The sequence below is a fragment of the Lynx rufus genome, unplaced genomic scaffold (assembly GCF_022079265.1).
Source record: "Lynx rufus isolate CCGP_SWC_20201006 ecotype Redwood Valley unplaced genomic scaffold, mLynRuf1.p SCAF_3, whole genome shotgun sequence".
NCBI classification, from domain to species: domain Eukaryota; kingdom Metazoa; phylum Chordata; class Mammalia; order Carnivora; family Felidae; genus Lynx; species Lynx rufus.
The window spans coordinates 93277417-93296696 of NW_025814845.1; the positions used below are offsets into that span (position 1 = coordinate 93277417).

General features: G+C 35.3%; 1 pseudogene; it reads left to right on the top strand.

Annotated features, from left to right (window-relative positions):
• Positions 1–15834, top strand: part of LOC124521126 (nucleolar protein 10-like) — a 48327-nt pseudogene extending 32493 nt beyond the window's left edge.
• The last annotated feature ends 3446 nt before the right edge of the window (positions 15835–19280 follow it).

Genomic DNA, 19280 nt, shown 5'->3' on the forward strand with positions numbered 1-19280 from the left:
TAGGACATGTTCTTTTGTTTTCCAAAGTGATCGTTGCAACTTTCACTCCTGCCTGCAGATCATGAATTGCTTCATATTCTCAACAAAATCATTGTTATTTTCTTTTATTTTAGCCATTTTGATGGATATTCAGCAATATATAACTGTGATTTTAAATTGTATTTCTTTGATTACAAATGAAATTGATAATTTCTTCATATATGTGTTGACCATTTGGGAACCATTTTTTTTAAACATCTTTTAGGTCTTTTTCCCATTTAGATTATCTTTTTTTCTCACTTTTTAATCATTCCTTATTTATTCTTGATATGAGGTCTTTGTCAGTCCTTTTTCAGATAAATATATTATAAATACCTTCTCCCACTCTGTGACTTGCCTTTTTCACTTTCTTACTGGAATCTTTTGATAAACAAGTTCTTAATATTAGTCAAGTCCAATTTATCAGTTTTTTCTTTTATGGTTAGTGCTTTTTGTGCGAATCTGTTTAATAAATTTTCGCCTATTTTCATGATGGTGAAGATACTCTCATGTTATCATCTAAAATATTTATGGTTTTATTTTCAGATTTATATCTACTTGAAATTAATTTTATATATGGTCATACTTTGTCTTTTTTCATGGGGCTATCTGGTAGACCCAGCATCATTGATTGAAAAGATCATTCATGTTCCCAAGGGATTTTCTTTTTTGTGGATTTGCTTTCACCATTTTGAGACAGATTACAGTTTACATGTTCCCAATAAAAAGAATTTATGGATTCATTTTTTAAAGAGTAGGATAGGCAATATTTCATCCTAAGATGTAGATGATCAGGAAGATCTTTGGTATTTATAGAAGTTTACTATTTCATGTCAAAGGACTTAAAGACGAGCCAAATCGACTTATTTTACAAAAAAAGATGAGTTGCAAATTTCTTTTACTTTTTCTTTCTTTCTTTCTTTCTTTCTTTCTTTCTTTCTTTCTTCTCTCTCTCTCTCTCTCTCTCTCTCTTTGTGTGTGTGTGTGTGTGAGAGAGAGAGAGAGAGAGAATCACTGACTAGCAGTGGTATACTCTAAGAAATTACTTTCAATTACAAACAATAAAAACTTAAAATTTCCCTTCAAAATTAAGATGAATTTAAACAGAGCAGACTAAGCAAATGCTCTTCAAGCAAAAGTACAGAGATAGCAAATGGATATGCATATTAAGAAATACTTAACATTATATAATTTTTGCTATTAAAAATGTCAGAGATTTTAAAAATGTAAAAAACTTGGCAAGAGAATTTTCTAAGCTGTTTAAAAATCTTATAAATGAAGAATTTTAGTTAATTTTGAACATATTTATTACAAATACAAGAAATATGATGTCTATTCATTAATTCAAGGATAACTGACTAACATTAGGAAATATAAAACTTGCTACCTGAATTTCAGCAAAAGCCTTTGCATAATGGATGGATTGGAGCAAAAAATAAGTATAATTATTTAGCAAGTTCAGCCAGAACTTATATATCTTTGTGAGATATCTTTATTATCTATTAAAGGCAAGTTTCAAAATAAACTAAACTCAACCAGATCTTCTAATCTTTAAAGGACAAAATGTGAAATCAAGTTTTAAAAAATAAAGTGGCATTCAATCACATTGTTCTAAAAATGTCATCAATATAGTTTCTTAATGAAAATGTATTAGTTATCTATTGATACACAGCAAATTACCACAATTTTAATGGCTTCAAACAACACTCATGTGTTAGCATTCAGTTGTGTAGGTCAGAAGTCCAGCACAGTGTGGCTGAGTTCTTCACTCAGAGTATCACAAGGCTGATATCAAGATGTTGGCAGAATTGAGTTCTCACCTGGAGACTGAGGAAAAATTGCTTCCAATTTCATTTTCTTGGAGGTGGGGGTTATTGGATGGAGGTCCTCATCTTCTTGTTTTCTGTCAGTTGGGGTTCTCACTCCAGAGGCAGCCTTCATTCCTTGTTATGTGGCCTCATCCATCTAGAAGTTGATAATGATACAAAAAATTCTTCTCATGCTTTGATTCTTTCTGACTTCCTCTTTCACCAGCCCTCAGCTTTTAAAGGAATCATATGATTATATCAGGTCCATGCAAATAATCTGCCTATTATCTGTCAGCTGATTTTGGGTCTTAATTACATTTGCAAAATCCCTTCCCAGCAATATTTCAATTAGTGTTTGTTTGAATGCAATAACTGGAAGCCACTGGTACATACACCAGGGGCTAAGAATTTAGGGGGCTTAGAATTCTGCCTACCACAGGGACAAAAATGTTACATGAATATCTTGATTATTACAGAATAGTGATTTTGCTGTATGTAAGACAAGAAATAAATTTTATGGGAAAAACATAACATCACTTACAAATTATTAACATTTCATTTATTACTCAAACATTGCTGTCTCATCAATAGAACAACAGTGAGAAATAATAATTGATTTAGTTATCTTTGATTTTTTTTGTGTGCCAACTTTCAGTAACAGAAAAGCAAGGATTTTATTGGTGCCTAAGTGGCTCAGTCAGTTAAGCATCCAACTTTGGCTCAGGTCATGATCTCGCGGTTCACGAGTTTGAGCTTCTTGTCAGGCTCTGTGCTGACAGCTTAGAGCCTGGAACCTGCTTCAGATTCTGTCTCCCTCTCTCTGCCCCTCCCCCACTCATGCTCTGTCTCTCTCTCTCTCTCTCTCTCTCTCTCTCTCTCTCAAAAATAACTAAACATTAAAAAAACAAGGATTTTACACATATTTTAATTTTTTAATTAAGAAGATATATTTATCTAGAGGGAAATATTTGTATTAATAGTTTATTATTCTAATGTATAACTTTTACATGTTTAAATATATTGTATATGAGATGGCCTTATATACACCGTATATGGCATATAAGGATGAGCCTACTCTTTTCCCAGTTAATAAGTCTTTCTTTTTTTTTGTTGTTAGGCTTAAGTGATTCAGGTGCTTACTAATATTTGCATGTGTGGGACTGTCATAGAGGACCAAGACAATTTGTTCATCAGTATTCCTTGATTCCCCTAGCTACTCACAGGGTCTTTGGGCCTGCCAAATCACAGATAAGGTATATAAGGAACAATCCTATAGCAACTCCTAGTCACTGTCTTCTGTTATACCACTGAACATCCCTATTCTGGACTGCAGAATAAATAAAATGCTCCTGAAGCAAACTAGTTTTCCAACTGATTTGATTTCCCACCCTTATGTTTAACAATCCCAGTGCTCCCATGGTTTAGATGATATGTGCAAGGTCTTTGTAAAAGGACAATTTAGTTAAAATAATTTCCACACTTATTGTACTGATCATTTTAGCCTTCTGAGAAGATTTCCTATGATGAAAAAGAAAAGTTTCTTTTTTTTAATTTTTTTTGATGTTTATTTATTTTTGAGAGAGAGACAGAATGTGAGTGGGTTGGGGCAGAGAGAGAGGGAGGCACAGAATCTGAAGAAGGCTGCAGACTCCGAGCTGTCAGCACAGAACCTGACGCGGGGCTGGAACTCACAAGCTGTGAGATCATGACCTGAGCCGAAGTCGGACGTTCAACCGACTGAGCCACCCAGGCACCCCAAGAAAAGTTTCTTTTGCCCACTAACGTTCTATTGGTAGTATCTCAAGCATTGTCATGAAGTGATGTGAATATATAAGGCTGTGAGAGGTAATTTGAGGCAGTGTTTCTGCCACAAATTTGCCTGAGGTAGCTTCCCTAAGCTAATTTTTTCCTCCCCAATAATCTATCAGCAGGAACAACAATTGGGATTTGTATGGATGGGTTCCTTATATGTTCTTGACCACATATAAGGAACTCATTCATACAACATCAAATCTTAACTGCTCAGTATTCAAGGTGAGTGCAACATGACATATATTCAATGATAGTCCTAGGATCTTTATGTGAGACACTGAAGTTGTGGTTTTGGGCCAACCAGACTTCTGAAAATAATTAGTGTAACATAAGATGACTAATGAGGAAACACACATGGAGGCCAAGGACTGGATCAGGGACACATGGTCACAGGAAAGTTCAATAGCTTGGCCGCTGCCTTCAAGACATACTGATAGTTCAAATTAGTGATTCTCAGATGGCATTGTTTTCCAATCTGGTTGGAAAACCTGGTTGCTGAGTACTTTAGGCACAAATAATCCACAGCTAAACCTCTGATGTATTTCTTTTTTTCAGCAGCTCCCTAGAATCTTGCAAAATCTTGGTTGTGTTTTATTTACTCTAGGACTCCAACTAGAGTTAGAGCTCAAACTAGAATCTGTACATCCACTGCTCATTACATTAGTGATAATGCCTCAACTCGATTAACAGAGTTCTCATCTCCAAATAGAGTATTTCTTACTTGGTTGTACTAAGTTTTCCTATTTAACTAAATCACATCTCTGAATGAAGGTAATTTCTAATCTTGATTGCATATTCAAAATGTAATTACCTGGGGAAGAGGAAGGAAATAATACAAACAAAGACCTTATATTTGTCCTAATGATGACATGGTGAGAAGCTGGGAGCTATTTAAATTTGATACCCATTGTGAATTCACAGAAGAGGACTGAAGGTTAGTACAAGGATCTCTAATTCATGGAACTATTTGATGCTTCCATGAGCAAGTATGGATATCTATGCACTCCTGTTCCTTAGAAGGCGATGGGGATGTACTTTTGTTATAACTGTGTTTTATTTCCCAAATTGGACATTATCATTCCCAAAGACTCTGTGAATCCAAGAAAAATATACCATATAAGCATGTACAACATATGTAAAGAATAAACAAGTGGATTTCCTTTTCTCAGGAGCACGGTCATAACCTGGCTATACATGAGGACTGAATGAACTCAGAAGGCATTTAAACTTTATTTTGTCTTAAGTCCAAGAAAGAAAATGAGGAAAAAATGTGTTTATATTACTAAACTGTTTTCCATTTTAGCTAGCCAGAATACTGGGATATGCCATTCCCAAATGTTGCAATAATGGCTTACATTTTAATGTGTACCTGGACAATGTAAAAGAAAAGGGAAAAAAGGAAAATCGTACTATACACTAGCACTATTCAATAGAATTTCCTGAGATGTTGGAAATGTTCTAAATCTGCACTGTTAAATATGTTAGCCCTTGGTCAAATGCAGCTGTTGAGAATTTGAAATATGGCTCATGTGACTAAGGAACATTTTAATTTTATTTAATCATAATTAATTTAAATTTATATTCAAATAACCATATATGGTTAGTGGCTGCCATATTAGACAGTTAGTACAGCAATAGACACAAAAATAACAGGTTCAGTTCCAAATAGAGACATACTCAAAGATACCAAGAATTTCAAACTCTTATTCTATTTTCTAATTCCTGGGAGAGAACTAATCCTTGTGTTGCAATTTTAGTACGGTCCTTCAATTTATTCTAGTTAATGATTAATAATACCTAGACTGCACTTCTCTAATAGATTGTAAAAGCTCCCAGAGAGAAATAATATGATCTCAAAATGTAACTCTAATGTACTGTAACCTACCTTAGACATTTAAATATTTATTACAACAATTTGCTTAGGAAGAGCACAATGAATGCCTTTAACAGATAAGGATAATTTAGACCAGTAAAATATCTAAATGTGCATATTATAAAAATAGGGCAATGATTTAGAGCACAGCCTGAATATTCTTTATGAAGTCCTTGTGTGTGTGTGTGTGTGTGTGTGTGTGTGTGTACATGCATGTGTGTGGTTAACTGTGTAAATCTCAAGCAGTAGACACTTTCCAGAGTACCCCAGATTGTTGTCTTTTGTCTAGTTTTTGGTAAAGCTATATGACTGTAAAGTGGCCACTAAAAAAAAGGGGGAGCTTTACAACAACCTCAGACTTCTGAAGTAATCTTGAACAAATCAGTAAAACACTTAAGTGAAGTTAATAAAATAAAGTGTGGTCATAAAGTCTATTTATTATAGCTCAGATTATAACATGTAACCTCATCTATAAGGGTCATCTTTATATGGTATAGTTGTCAGTAAAAAGGGTATATTTCATGTATTTCCTGAGTTAAAACAAGCAGCAATTGCTTTTCCACATAGCCTTTTGTTCCTTACCACTCTCAGCATGGCCTAGGGCCACCACTCACTTTCCTATAATTGCCCCCAGAACACTAGTGCCACTATCCTCCTTTTATCATACTGCAGTTGTCATATACGGAAAGTCCCACTTATCTTTACTGCCCTCCCATAATTTCTCATAACTCTACCAAGAACAGCAGGTTACAGATTCACTGAAGGTTTTATGATAACCAGAGAGAATTGTAATCTGGAATAATGATATGGGGATGGACAAGAAACCTAAGACCGGATGCTGATGTTCAAGATAAATCTTTATAACCTCTAAAAGATCCTGCATGGGGTGACTATCTTGTTAGTCTTATTTCCATCTCAAGTACAGTCCTCATCTCATCCTCTCAGAGAGTGGCTCCTTTAAACCTTCACCCCTAAACTCAGGACTTGCCTCATATATAAAGTCTGTTTTCTTCCCAAAATAGGGAACCCCCATGTTGTAATCTCCCACAAGGTCACATCTTTCCCCCAAATCCAAGATACTCAGAATAGTCCAGGATGGGTTTTTTAGGCCAAATCAGAGTCTCTCTGGCCTGGCTGACCATCCTTGGGGTGTATCCAGTTCTTTCATTGGGTTTTCTTCTCCCACTAGTTTCTTGGGTGAAAACGAATAAAGCAGATCTCTGTATTTGACAATATTTTTATGATAATTCTATGGCTTGGTTTTCTGAAATCTTGTAATCCTCAAGTCCATTCAAATTTACAGCAGGAAAGTAGAAAAAAGCCATGGGCTAACAAAGAAATAAAAAGTCTGATAGTAATAATGGGTGCCAGGTCATAAGAGAAAATGACATAGGAGCAATTAGAACAACATAGATTTCTGGTAGAAATTTTGGTAAAAAGGCAAGATATGCCTTACACATAGTATTAAGTCAAGGAAGGGGTAGGAGGAGAAGAAATGGTTCCATACTGTAGTCCACAAATGTAAAACGATTGTCCCAAGTTATCAAGTAAAGGCTCAATACATTTAATATATTGTCTTTATTAAGGCAAGGAAGGATATAATAAACTTTATGAGGAGGGGCGCCTGGGTGGCGCAGTCGGTTAAGTGTCCAACTTCAGCCAGGTCACGATCTCGCGGTCCGTGAGTTCGAGCCCCGCGTCGGGCTCTGGGCTGATGGCTCGGAGCCTGGAGCCTGTTTCCGATTCTGTGTCTCCCTCTCTCTCTGCCCCTCCCCCGTTCATGCTCTGTCTCTCTCTGTCCCAAAAATAAATAAACGTTGAAAAAAAATTTAAAAAAAAAAATAAACTTTATGAGGATATATGCACACACATACACACACACATATTCTTACCTATTAACTAAATTATGCATAATTTGGTTGTTTCTTTTTTTAATGTACATTTAAGTTGATTTTAATATTTTATAGTTTTTAACTTTTAATTTTGAAATAATATCAGACTAATCAAATTTACAAAGCTTCCATAAATTTTAGCATCTTACACAACCATAGTACAATAATCATAATTAGGAAATTAAATCAATATAATACCAACAACCCATCAAGAAATTTCACTCAAATGTTTCCAAATTGAATTTGAATTTGGATTTGGATTAGTGGAATTCCACAAATGCACTTTTTACTGATTCATACATAAATCTGAAATCACTCACTGTATTTAGTTGTCATGTATAAATTTGGTTTCTAAATTAATTTATGTGATTACTTCACAATATTATCCTAGTAACTTCTGAACTCAAAGTGTTTTTTTCTTCTGTGGTTCATGCCGACATTTAATTGTGGTGTATAAAAAATGACAGTAAGATTCACTTGTTTTTCTTGAAATATGTTTATTAAGTTACTATTTAGTAATTACTAAACATTTACTTAAATAATAAAATTACTAAATTACTATTGGTAATTTGTACATTTTTGCTAGTTTAATATATTTCTATCAAGTTGGTTTTACTTTAATTCTGTAGTGGAGTCCTCCAGTTCTGAACTTCAGTGGCATAACAAACCTGTCCTATTGCCTGTCATTCTCTCAGCATGCTGTAAATTAGACACATAATTGAAATGAAAATCAACTATTGGCTGTAAAGTATTCTGGTGTGTCAAGAAGCAGACTACTAGCTATCTTAATCTTGTCACTAATTACCTGACGTGGAAATTATTTAGCTTTCCCATACCGCAGTCTCTTCAACTGAAAGAACAGGAAATTTTTCTCCCTTAATTTCAATGCTGATGTGAAAATGTATATGAAAGAACTGTATTTGAAACTGACAAAAACCAGATCATTAAAAAAATTATTTTCAATGATCACAGGATAGTTCTTACCTAAAGAAAAAATAAGTCTTCTCCATGCTTATCCTATCCAATTTTTTCTCATAATAGAAATAGGTCAAAATGGCTTCAGAATCCCAATTGGTGACTTGGAACTTATTCTTTTATTGCAAAATTGGAGCAACTGATATGGCAGTAGATTATCTAGATTATCTAATCCACATGAACTTCTAATGGAAAAGAATTGCCCACATCCACTAGACAGTGAATTTTCCCTGATGCTTTCTTTTTTGTATGTGCTTAAAGTGAGGCACAGTAAACTCTTGAAGGACAGGAAATTATTATTTGATGATAATTACGTCACTTATATAATAATAAATTCAACAATTTTTATTGAGAGCCACATATTTCTAAATGCTGTGAGGGTTACTATTATGAATGAAGAAAGACATATTGATGTAAAACTTATAATCGCAAAATGTAAAATGGCAAAATGGGAAGAGTTATTAATTCTACTTGAGAGTATTAAAGAAGACTTTACATTTGAAGCAATAAGAGATCTGAGTCTGAAGACTGAGTTGGATTTTTAAAGAACAATGAATAGAGGGTTTCTACTTATACATAACAGAAGTGTATAGAACTACATAGAATATAGATTATGTATTCTAGTTGCATACATATGTAATACTGTATATATTCTAATACTGTATAGAATATGTATAATATATTCTGTATATTTATTCTGGTTATACATGTTTGTATTTATATGTATATACATATATACATATATATATAAGTGAAATAAATAGCATGTTTGTGGACTCATAAGAGATTCAGTGGGCTTGGAAATTCAGCAGACTTATGAAGAAAAGTTGTGGGAGACAGAATGGAAAGATGGACTGAAGGAGAAGATGAATTTGTAGAAGTATTCTTCTGAATGCCATATTTATTTTGGATTTTATTTTATGAGAACTATCGTCACCTCTTGATTGTGAGAGCAAGATTTGTGTGTGCAAAGCAGTTTATATTTTAGGAATGCAGTCAGTGCCTGACTGGGTGAGGCTAGAGAGAAGTACAATCATCTGTGAGGAGATAGAGACTAAACTGATTGCTCCTGGATAATAGGGTAAGGTGAAGATATGATTAAAGGTGTTACAGGAAAATGATCAGTAGAACTTGTTGGCATATTGTACATAAGGTAAAAGAGAAAAAATAATCAAAGATGGCTCTGATGCCTGATAGATTAGATAGCTGAGGTAAGTGGCGATGTCATTTAGTGGTATGAAAAATCCAGAGGGAAGAACACATTGGCAAGTGTTTTTGTGCTGTGTTCAAGTATATCTATCTAACATGAAGTTTGACTTTTTAAAAGTGAAGTTGTTCTGGGTGTTGGTAAAAGTTCATGTTGTGTCACTGTGTTTGGGTTTCTGGAGAATGGTAGTGATACACGTTTTCAGAAAAAAAGTTCAGGGTGTCAAATGCATCATAAATACTGAGTTCATGAATTTATTTATAAGATGATAGCAGGAGATAGGCTGGAAACTTTTTCCTAGGCAATGATTTTTGAAATTTCTACCTTTGAGTCATATCCTCTAAGTTCATATTTCTCAAAGCTTGGCCACTAGGGCAGCAAACACTGGCAATGTGGAACTTATTCAAGATACAACATCTTAGACCCCACCCATTACCATTAAGTCAGAAATGCTGGGCATCTGGAGGCCAGAATCTGTTTTAAGAATCCCACCACGTGATTTTGATTCACACTAAAGGATTTGAACCTTGGTTTCACATTGGGACCATCTGGGGATCTTTAAAATGTTCTGATGCCTTGGACCACCTTTAGTGATTCTGATATAGTCAGATGTAAGGCCTGGGCAAAGGGCTGGAGATTTTGTTTTTTTTTTTTTTTAATTTTTTTTTTCAACGTTTTTTATTTATTTTTGGGACAGAGAGAGACAGAGCATGAACGGGGGAGGGGCAGAGAGAGAGGGAGACACAGAATCGGAAACAGGCTCCAGGCTCCGAGCCATCAGCCCAGAGCCTGACGCGGGGCTCGAACTCACAGACCGCGAGATCGTGACCTGGCTGAAGTCGGACGCTTAACCGACTGCGCCACCCAGGCGCCCCAGGGCTGGAGATTTTGAAAGTCTCTCAGGTGATTCTACTGTGCAGCTTGGGCTAAAATCTATATTTTTAAAGAGTAACAATAAAGAAATACCAAGAGGAATGTTTCTCAGACTTTAAAAGTGCAAACCAATCATCTTCAAAATGCAGAATCTAATACAGTGGGTCTGAGTGCAGCCTGTAAGTACATTTCTAGTCAGCTTTTCTGTGAGCTTGACCACAGACCACACTTCAAAGAGCAAAGCACCAGAGCACAGTCATCAGGCATGTATGATACCTCTCCTACAGATATGAAAAAACAAGGGATTGGTAGCTGGGGATGATTTGTCTGGCCTGGGAATTGGTTGCTCAAGAAAAGAGATTGAAGGTGAGAGTAGGAACCAATCAAATTTATACACATACTTAATTTTTAAATTATTTTTAGATCAAGTTGTCCAAAAGCACAAGTGCTTCTTTAAAAGACTAATCCTTTAAATTAAAATATTGGACAAAGCTAACCTGAAGGGGTCAGAGTTAAATTTTTGCAGGTAGGCTCCAAGAGACTCATTGGATTATCTTGGATTATCTTATTCCCATTTTTTTCTTTTTTCTTTTCTTTTCTTTTCTTTTCTTTTCTTTTCTTTTCGAGAGAAAGAGAGCATGAGTGGGAGAGGGGCAAAGGAAGAGGGAGAGAGAGAATCTCAAGCAGGCTCCACACCTAGTGCAGAACCCAATGTGGGGCTCCATCTAATGACCATGAGATCATGACCTGAACTAAAATCAAGAGTCAAACACTTAACAGACTGAGCCACCTTCGTGTCCCTGGATTTTCTTATTTCTGCCATGTTTTTCTGGAGAGGACAAGAGTGTAATTTTCTGATATAACTTTGACAGTCCTGTTAACTATTATTCTGGAAGGATTAACCTACATGGGCTCATATCAATCCAGTCACATGTCAATGGGAAAGTAATTTCCATTTGTGTGTCCTATTAGTAAAAGTCAACCTCTAATTTTGGAATTTTAAAACCATGGGGGAAAAAGATCCCGAAAGGGAATTATGTAGTCTTCCTTTTGTTGTTTTTGCCATTTTTCAAATAAATGTGCCTTTATGGATTTAATGAAAATTCAGTTTAAAATGTGGTTGAAGAAACCAACTTAGCTGCCCCCTTTTACTAATGACAGCAGTCAAATCATTACTTGTCTAACTGGGCTCAGCAATGTCCTAATTAGCAAAGGGTTGATCTGAGCCTGAGGTGACAGCTTACCCTTTGGCTCTTGAATTCTAGCTGCTTCTTCATTAATCAAAAGTAAAAATAATCACAAAAGTTAGAATGATTAAATAAGACCTCTGCCTTTCCGTTGAATCTTTAGGCTTCTGGTGTTAGAAAAAAATGGACTGCATTCTAGACTTTTTAATTGATTAGTGAATGAGTGAAATTATCTTGGATGGGAAAAGTATGAGAGATTTAATAACAGTAGTTAGTCAATATTAAAGGGAAATGGGTCAGAATGGAGTTAGATACCATACATTCCTACTATGAATTAACCCCCATTTTCCCGAGGGGACGATTCAAAAGGAGTTTTTTAAATTATGTATATAAAATGATTAAATATCAACTTTTAATATTTAATTTGTTAAATAAGTTATGAAGTATAGTCAAAATCACATTATATAATTACATTTTAATATAGAAATATACTTTTTCACATTTCTTGAAAATATTTTAGTCAAGCTTTCCATGTGTATCTTCTAAAACAGTCTTATCATCATTAGAGTTCCTTGTTGAATCCTCTAATGCATTTGTTGAGTGCACATTATTTTATTGGTCCACATTTTTTTTTTTTTAGCTAAGACCCCTTTTGGATCTGTATATGATGTTCTCACTGGAAAATTTATCCTAAAAGTATACAATCAAAAAATATGAGTACATTTGGTTTTTATATTGTCCTATGTGTATATGCATTCATAATTTCTCCAACACAACCATTTTCTGCTTTGCTTTTTAAGTAAATTTTAAAAGGTTTATTTACAATCAAATTCTTGCAGTTGTGATGTCATACACACTAGAATAATGAAGAAATCTGTAGTATCAAAATTTTTCTCTTGCTTTCTCACCAACTAATTAATCACTGCATACTAGTACTGACCTGTGTGGTTTCAGACTAATGTGTCTTTTTCCTAAATAGTACTTGGTTAGTCAGAATTTAGGGAACTGAGAGAGGACCAGCAATAAGTAGACTTTGTGAGACTTGGATGTAAAGTAACTATATGCTGTTGTCTGAGGGTTAATATTTTAGGAGGAAAAAAAAAACCCTTTGTCTTATATTTGAACATACCCAGAAATAATGATGTTTAGTTCATAGAAATTGTTTTAAAGCAAATTCATACTAATTGTCATTTCTTCTGAATTCTACATTCAATTTTATTTTTTTATCTGAAACTGATTATGATTAATAAAATATTATACAACTTAATAAATTTTCCAAAGGTGTTCATGTATTATATAAAAAGTGAAATACACACTATATATTTTCTTTTATGAGATTGAAGTCTCTGTGGAATATATTTCTCCTTTTGCTAAAAGATCTTTTTCCTGGGAGAAACAAATTACTTGGGTTGGTATCTGGAAGCAAAATTCAGTACTAATTTAATCTTAGGAATTTTCCCTTTAAATTTGTGACTTCTAAATTTGATCCCACTTAAAAAAGTTGTGCTTACCTGTATATTAGCCAACTTTTGTGAATGTCAGCAACAAAATTGCACCACTTTCCACAATGCACATTTTTTTATTGTTGTGGGTATAATTTGAAGGTTGTTCTCTGCTGGGTTCTACTGGGTTCGGCCCAGGCCCATGAGTCCTCTCGTTCCTGGATCCCTTCTGAATGAGGAGCCACCATCTGTGACATGATGTTCTCATGGCAAAGAACAGCTTCTCAGGTGGGACAGAGCCAATCCAGACAAAACATGTAAAACTTCTACTTGGGAGTACTTGGGTGGCTGTGGCTTAGTTGGTTGAGCTCAGACTCTTGATCTCAGCTCAAGTCTTGATCTCAGGGTCCTGAGTTCAAACCCTGCATTGGGTTCTACTTAAAAAACAAAACAAAACAAACAAAAACAGTAAAAAAATAAAATAAAACTTTTACTTGAACAAATGTATATCACATCCCCTTACACTCCATAGACCAAAGCAAGTCATGTTACTAAACCAATGTCAGTGTGGCAAGAGGATATATTCCCTGCCAATGGGGAAGCATGACAAAGTTGGGGAGGGGACAAATAATTCTGAGCAAATAATGCAATCTACTACTGATAATCACTTTGGTGACTGTCTTGTAATTTGCAACACTTACTTAATCATCATTAGAACTAGAATCAATGTCAGCAAGTGTGAAGGACACATATTGCTTTTAGTTACCTACAATGGCCATGAAATTAGATGAAGATCAATCATGTGAAAGTTGAGAGAAGTTATTCACTATGTTTTCTAATGGACTTTTAGTTTCTAATGATGCTAATAATAATTTCCATTATGCTTTTTAAACTTCTCAGAATAATTTTCATTTTTAAGTCCTATTTGAGAGTTTTTTCCTCTCTGTACCATTCCTGTCAGTGCAGCATCCAAGTCTGGTTCTGTTCCAACTCTTCCAGAGATTCTAGGAGATATTTAATTTCCTTTAGTATTTCTGCTAAACTAGCTAGACTAAACTCTTTTCTATATATATCCTATGAAGTGGATATGTATCCTCAAGAAGTTAATATATAAGAAAGTACCTAGCGTATGGTATGCATTTAAAACAGTCACATTCCTTCTCAGTCCTATTTCATTTTGAAAATGTTGAAATATTTGCTAATTTAAAACATTATTGATTTTTTTTGTCCTGATACTCTCAAATTCTTAAGAACTGCTTACCCTAATTTTTCACATTGTTTCTGAAAGCCTGGGGGTGGTAATAAACATAAGATGAAAAGCAGTTTTTCCAGCATTTTCTGAAGATGCTTCTAAATCAATCATCTGTCCCAGACTATCAGAAGAAATGCAGATTTAAAATAAGCTGCTTCACTGTCGCCATAAGTTTGCTTTTATTTTTTTTTAATTTTTTTTCCCATAAGTATACTTTTATATATGACATCCATGTTTCATGTTTTGGTTCACAAAAACACGTTGTCCTTGGAGCTGTTGGGTTAGGAACATGTGGAGATTCAAGAAGTGTCATACTAGGAGGGGGCATGGAAGATCTGAGCCCCTTTGCTCTACAATGCCCTATGTATCTCTTTCATGTGGCTGTTCTTGAGTTATATCCTTTTATAATAAACTGGTCATCTAGTTTTAGGTCCTGCTACCAGGTGGTGTGTCTTTTTAGGAAACTTGACAGAAGAATTATAAGAATTTTGAAAGCACAGTTCATGATGATTACACATTTGTCATCAAGACAGACTTTGAAAATTTAGGGCTCATACATCTCATTAGATCACCTTTTCATGAAGCATATATGCATGGATTTTTCATGGATGTAAGACTGTCACAGGTAAAATTGATGGTAAAGCCATTTGCTTATGAAGAATATAGGAAAGGTAAGATCTGACAGAAGATAGACCATGTGCACAGAGTCCACTTAAGGAAATTGCCAAAAGTTAACAAAGAGCTGGCACTTAATAATTGAGGGAGAGGAAGAGAAGGAAAATCTACATGGAAAAAAAAATTAAGAGCCTTTCTAATATTCTCATCAATGACTGGCTTAAAATTGTTTGAGAACACTGACTTCAAAGCAGACACAAAGAGTAAAGAATTAAAGCTTTTGAATCCAGTTGTTTAAAAAATTAGTGAAGGAAGAAGACTCTTAGAGCAATAAATAATTTAATAAAAAGAAGAGGAGGAAGAACTGAAAGGAAAACTGAGTGAGGCAGAAAGTTCTAAGATCTCAGATGATAAAAAAAAAAATGGGTTGAAAAGGTCAGGAAACAACAGGCTTCTCCACCAGGAGGAGAAAGCAGCAGGAAGGACTTAGGGAGAACCAGCAGACAGTCCTCAAGCCCCAGTTTTATGATGTCAAAACAGGAGAACTCAGAAGCTTCAAAGATTCTGTCACAAAGCAGAAGCTGATGAATAAAACCCTTGAAGATCACTTGAAATTTGAGGCAAAAAATGGGACATTGAGTGTATCAGAAGCTAGGGCTGGCAGCAAACAATTGACATTCATGTTAAAAAGTTCTGAACAGTGGAATCAACAGGAGGCTGAGAAGGTGCACCAAGAGAGGGAAACATTTTGTCGTTCAGCAGTCACCTGAAGTCAAGACACAGAAGAGGACTGCTGTTTTCGCTGAATTTGGAAACAATCCTAATTCTGATTTGGAAGAAGCACTTCTACTCCAAATTGGTTATCATTAGAGTACCTTAAACCCAGACAGGGGAATGCACATTTTGAAAATTTTATGTAAATACCTTTTTTTTTTTTTTTTTGAGAGAGAGAGAGAGAGAAAGTGCAAGTGAGCAAGGGGCAGACAGAGAGAGAGAAAGAAAGAGAGAGAGAGAAGCTGGGCTCACCTAGGGCTCATGTGTTTACAGGAAACAGGGCTGGAACTCACCCAAAGCAGGGCACTGACTCACCCAATATGGGACTCAAACTCACCAATTGTGAGATCATGACCTGAGCCTAAGTCAGATGCTTAATGACTGAGCCACCCAGGCACCCTATGTAAATTCTTGATACATCTACACAGGAAAAGATTTGATAACTTGTCCCTGCAGGGGTAGGACTTTGAAACTAGGCCTCCACCAACTGGTCAATACATGGCCCCAGGGTGCTTTTCATACATTGTTGCTTCTCATTAACATTGGCCTTTTACCCCTGACTTTAATCAGGTAAACCAGGTTGTTTTAATATTGTGAAATGTGTACCATAAAACAAAAGGTTATCCTGTGCTAAAAATGAAGATTGATCTTCTTCTGGGAACTTTTTTTGCTTATAATACCTGCTGCCATTTATGATTAAAGCATTCAGAAATACCATTCCTGTCTTATATAGTATATATATTGCTATGTTTGTGTTTATAAATATATGTTGATAGATTTGTTACTTGTGTGTGTTAGGGATTTTTTAAAATGTATATGTTATACCAAGAGAATATAATTTAATGGCAATAACTGGAAGCAAGAAGTGGAAACTACTAGTTATTCTTCTAATTTTTCAAAAGATTAAATACGGATTTTTATCTGTTTCTTAAGTTTAATTAAAGACAACTGGCTGGAGAAGACATTACAAAAAAACCTTCATTTGAACAACAATACACTACCCTTAAATATCACTGCTTCAGTTGATTTAACTTCAAAATCTATCACCCTGTTAATTATCTGGATAGATTTGGCATTTGGCTTATCTGGTTGACATTATTTATGTCATTCCTGAAGCTGAATGTTTAAGAGGGCCATGGACACAAATACAGAAGAATTATTATGCAGCCAGGATATCTGTCCTCCCTGTGAGAGCCTCCAGACTAAGTGGGTTGTGTTAATTCAATGACCCAGGTTGGCTATGTGGAAGGGAAAGGAAGTAGGGAGAAATGACAGGATAACGGGATCTATAGGGATTCTGGTCCTCAGGTATTCTCTTTAGCGTGCAAATAATAGTCATTTATTTTTACAATTAAAAACTTGGGCACCTGGGTGGCTTAGTGAGTTGAGCATCCGACTCTTGATCTCAGCTCAGGTCATGAACTCTCAGTTTGTGAGATTGAGCACCTCATTGGGCTCTGCACTGACAGTGTGGAGCCTGCTTAGGTTTCTCTCTCCCTCTCTGCCCCTCCCCACAAGCACATGCTGTCTCTAAAAAAACTAAATAAATAAAAATTAAAAAACCTTATTTTATATAAAATATTACATATTTTGGAAAATGTATTTTTAATTAAAAAAGAAAGATCACTAGAGAAAACCCTGTTAGCGTTTTTGGTTACATATTTTGAGACTTTTTTCTTTTCTTTTTTTCAATGTTTATTTATTTTTGAGAGAGACAGACAGAGACAGAGTGCAAGTGGGGGAGGGGCAGAGAGAAGGAGACACAGAATCTGAAGCAGGCTCCAGGCTCTGCGCTGTCAGCACAGAGCCCAATGCGGGGCTCCAACTCACGAACTGCAAGATCATGACCTGAGCTGAAGTCAGACGCTTAACCGAATGAGCCATGCAGGCACCTCGACACTTTTTTCTATTTATACATATTTTCTTTATATGATTTCATAAATTACATATTAGTTATTATTTTGTTTTGTTATCTAAGACTCTAAATATATTTCTCAGTTTATAATATATTCTATTTTATCATTTGGCTGATTGCACACAGTATTGTACCATATAAAGATTACACAGCTCTTTAAACCAGCTTGTTTGTTTTTCTCTTCTGTTTCATTTTTCAGGCATAAATCCTTTTGAGACAAGCATGTTTATAGATCTACCTTGGGCAAATGCATTATTATTTCTTAAGATAAATTTCTAAAAATGTAAATCCTAGATCAAAGAACATATCTTTTAAAATTGAAAAGTTTTAAGAACATATTATGGAATTTTTCTCTAGAAAATTTTGTATCAATTTACATTCCATTCAGTAGTGTTCATGAGGGGATCTGTTTTCTCCCTTTCACTAATAATGGATATTATCATTCTTTGTAATCTTGACCAACATGACAGCAGTTAATAATGGGCTGAATTTTTTTTTTTTTAAGAAACATTTCAATACCCTTATTTACATTTCTGGCCAAGAGTCTGTGGAAGAAGAACTTAAAATTTCAGGGGCTCTTTCTACCCATTCAGTGGCCTGAGCAGTGGGCGTTGCAGACCAGTCTTTGGTGACAGGTTGAGTGCTTCAGTCTTCAGTAGGGAACTACTCAATAGGCACAAAAGGAACCTGTACACCTTCAGACTAGTCAGAGACTTTAGGTTGAATTAGCAGTAAATTTCGGGAGCTGGAGCAATCCATTCACCCTTAAATTCCTTCTTGGTTACAGCCTGTTCAATCTCCACCTGATTTTCCTTTTCACTCTCTTCAGGATCTTTATAAGTAGAGAACAGGCATGACCTCCTGTGGATATTCAAGGAAGATGGTGTCACATGTGCTCAGAGCTCCCTGGGCCAGCATTTACCATATCAGGCCTGCAGAATGAGCTCCCTTGTTGTTGCATGGCATGGCAGTGTCTTCATAGTGCAGAGCAAAGTCTGTGTTACCGAGAGCAATGGTAGGCAGATTAACACAACATACCCCTGTGAGAGGCTGCTGGTGGGCCCCAGGACCAGTAACCACTAGAAGTCGCAGCTCCCAAAAGGCTGCCTGAATGTGGCTGGGAAAGGTTCCATGAGTGGAGTGGCCAGCAATAGAAGTGGCTCCAGGGGCAAAGAGCGAACTTTAGTGCATCCCATCAGCCAGTATTCCTGGAGAATATGCCACAAATATCAGCTGAGCTTTCAATGATACAAGCTGCCAACAGAATCTTCTCCTAGGTTCTTTTCAGGTTTATGATATAGATGCTATCTCTTTTCATTTATAGATGTACTATTCCATTTGGAAGTCAAGTCTGTTGCTATCTTAGTGGGTTCCTTCTGCAACAGATTTGAGGACATCTTCCTTTTTTGTTTGTGGGACATCAAACTTATGAAACTTTCCCTTTAATTTATGAGAGGAACCCGAAACACCATATGGATCCCTCTCTGGGTAGTATAGAAAGGTAATGAGCTTTATTTTATTTTATTTTATTATTTTATTTTTTAATATTTTTTAATATTTTATTTTATTTTTTAATATTTTATTTCATTTTATTTTATTTTTATTTTATTTTTTAATGTTTCATTTCATTTCATTAT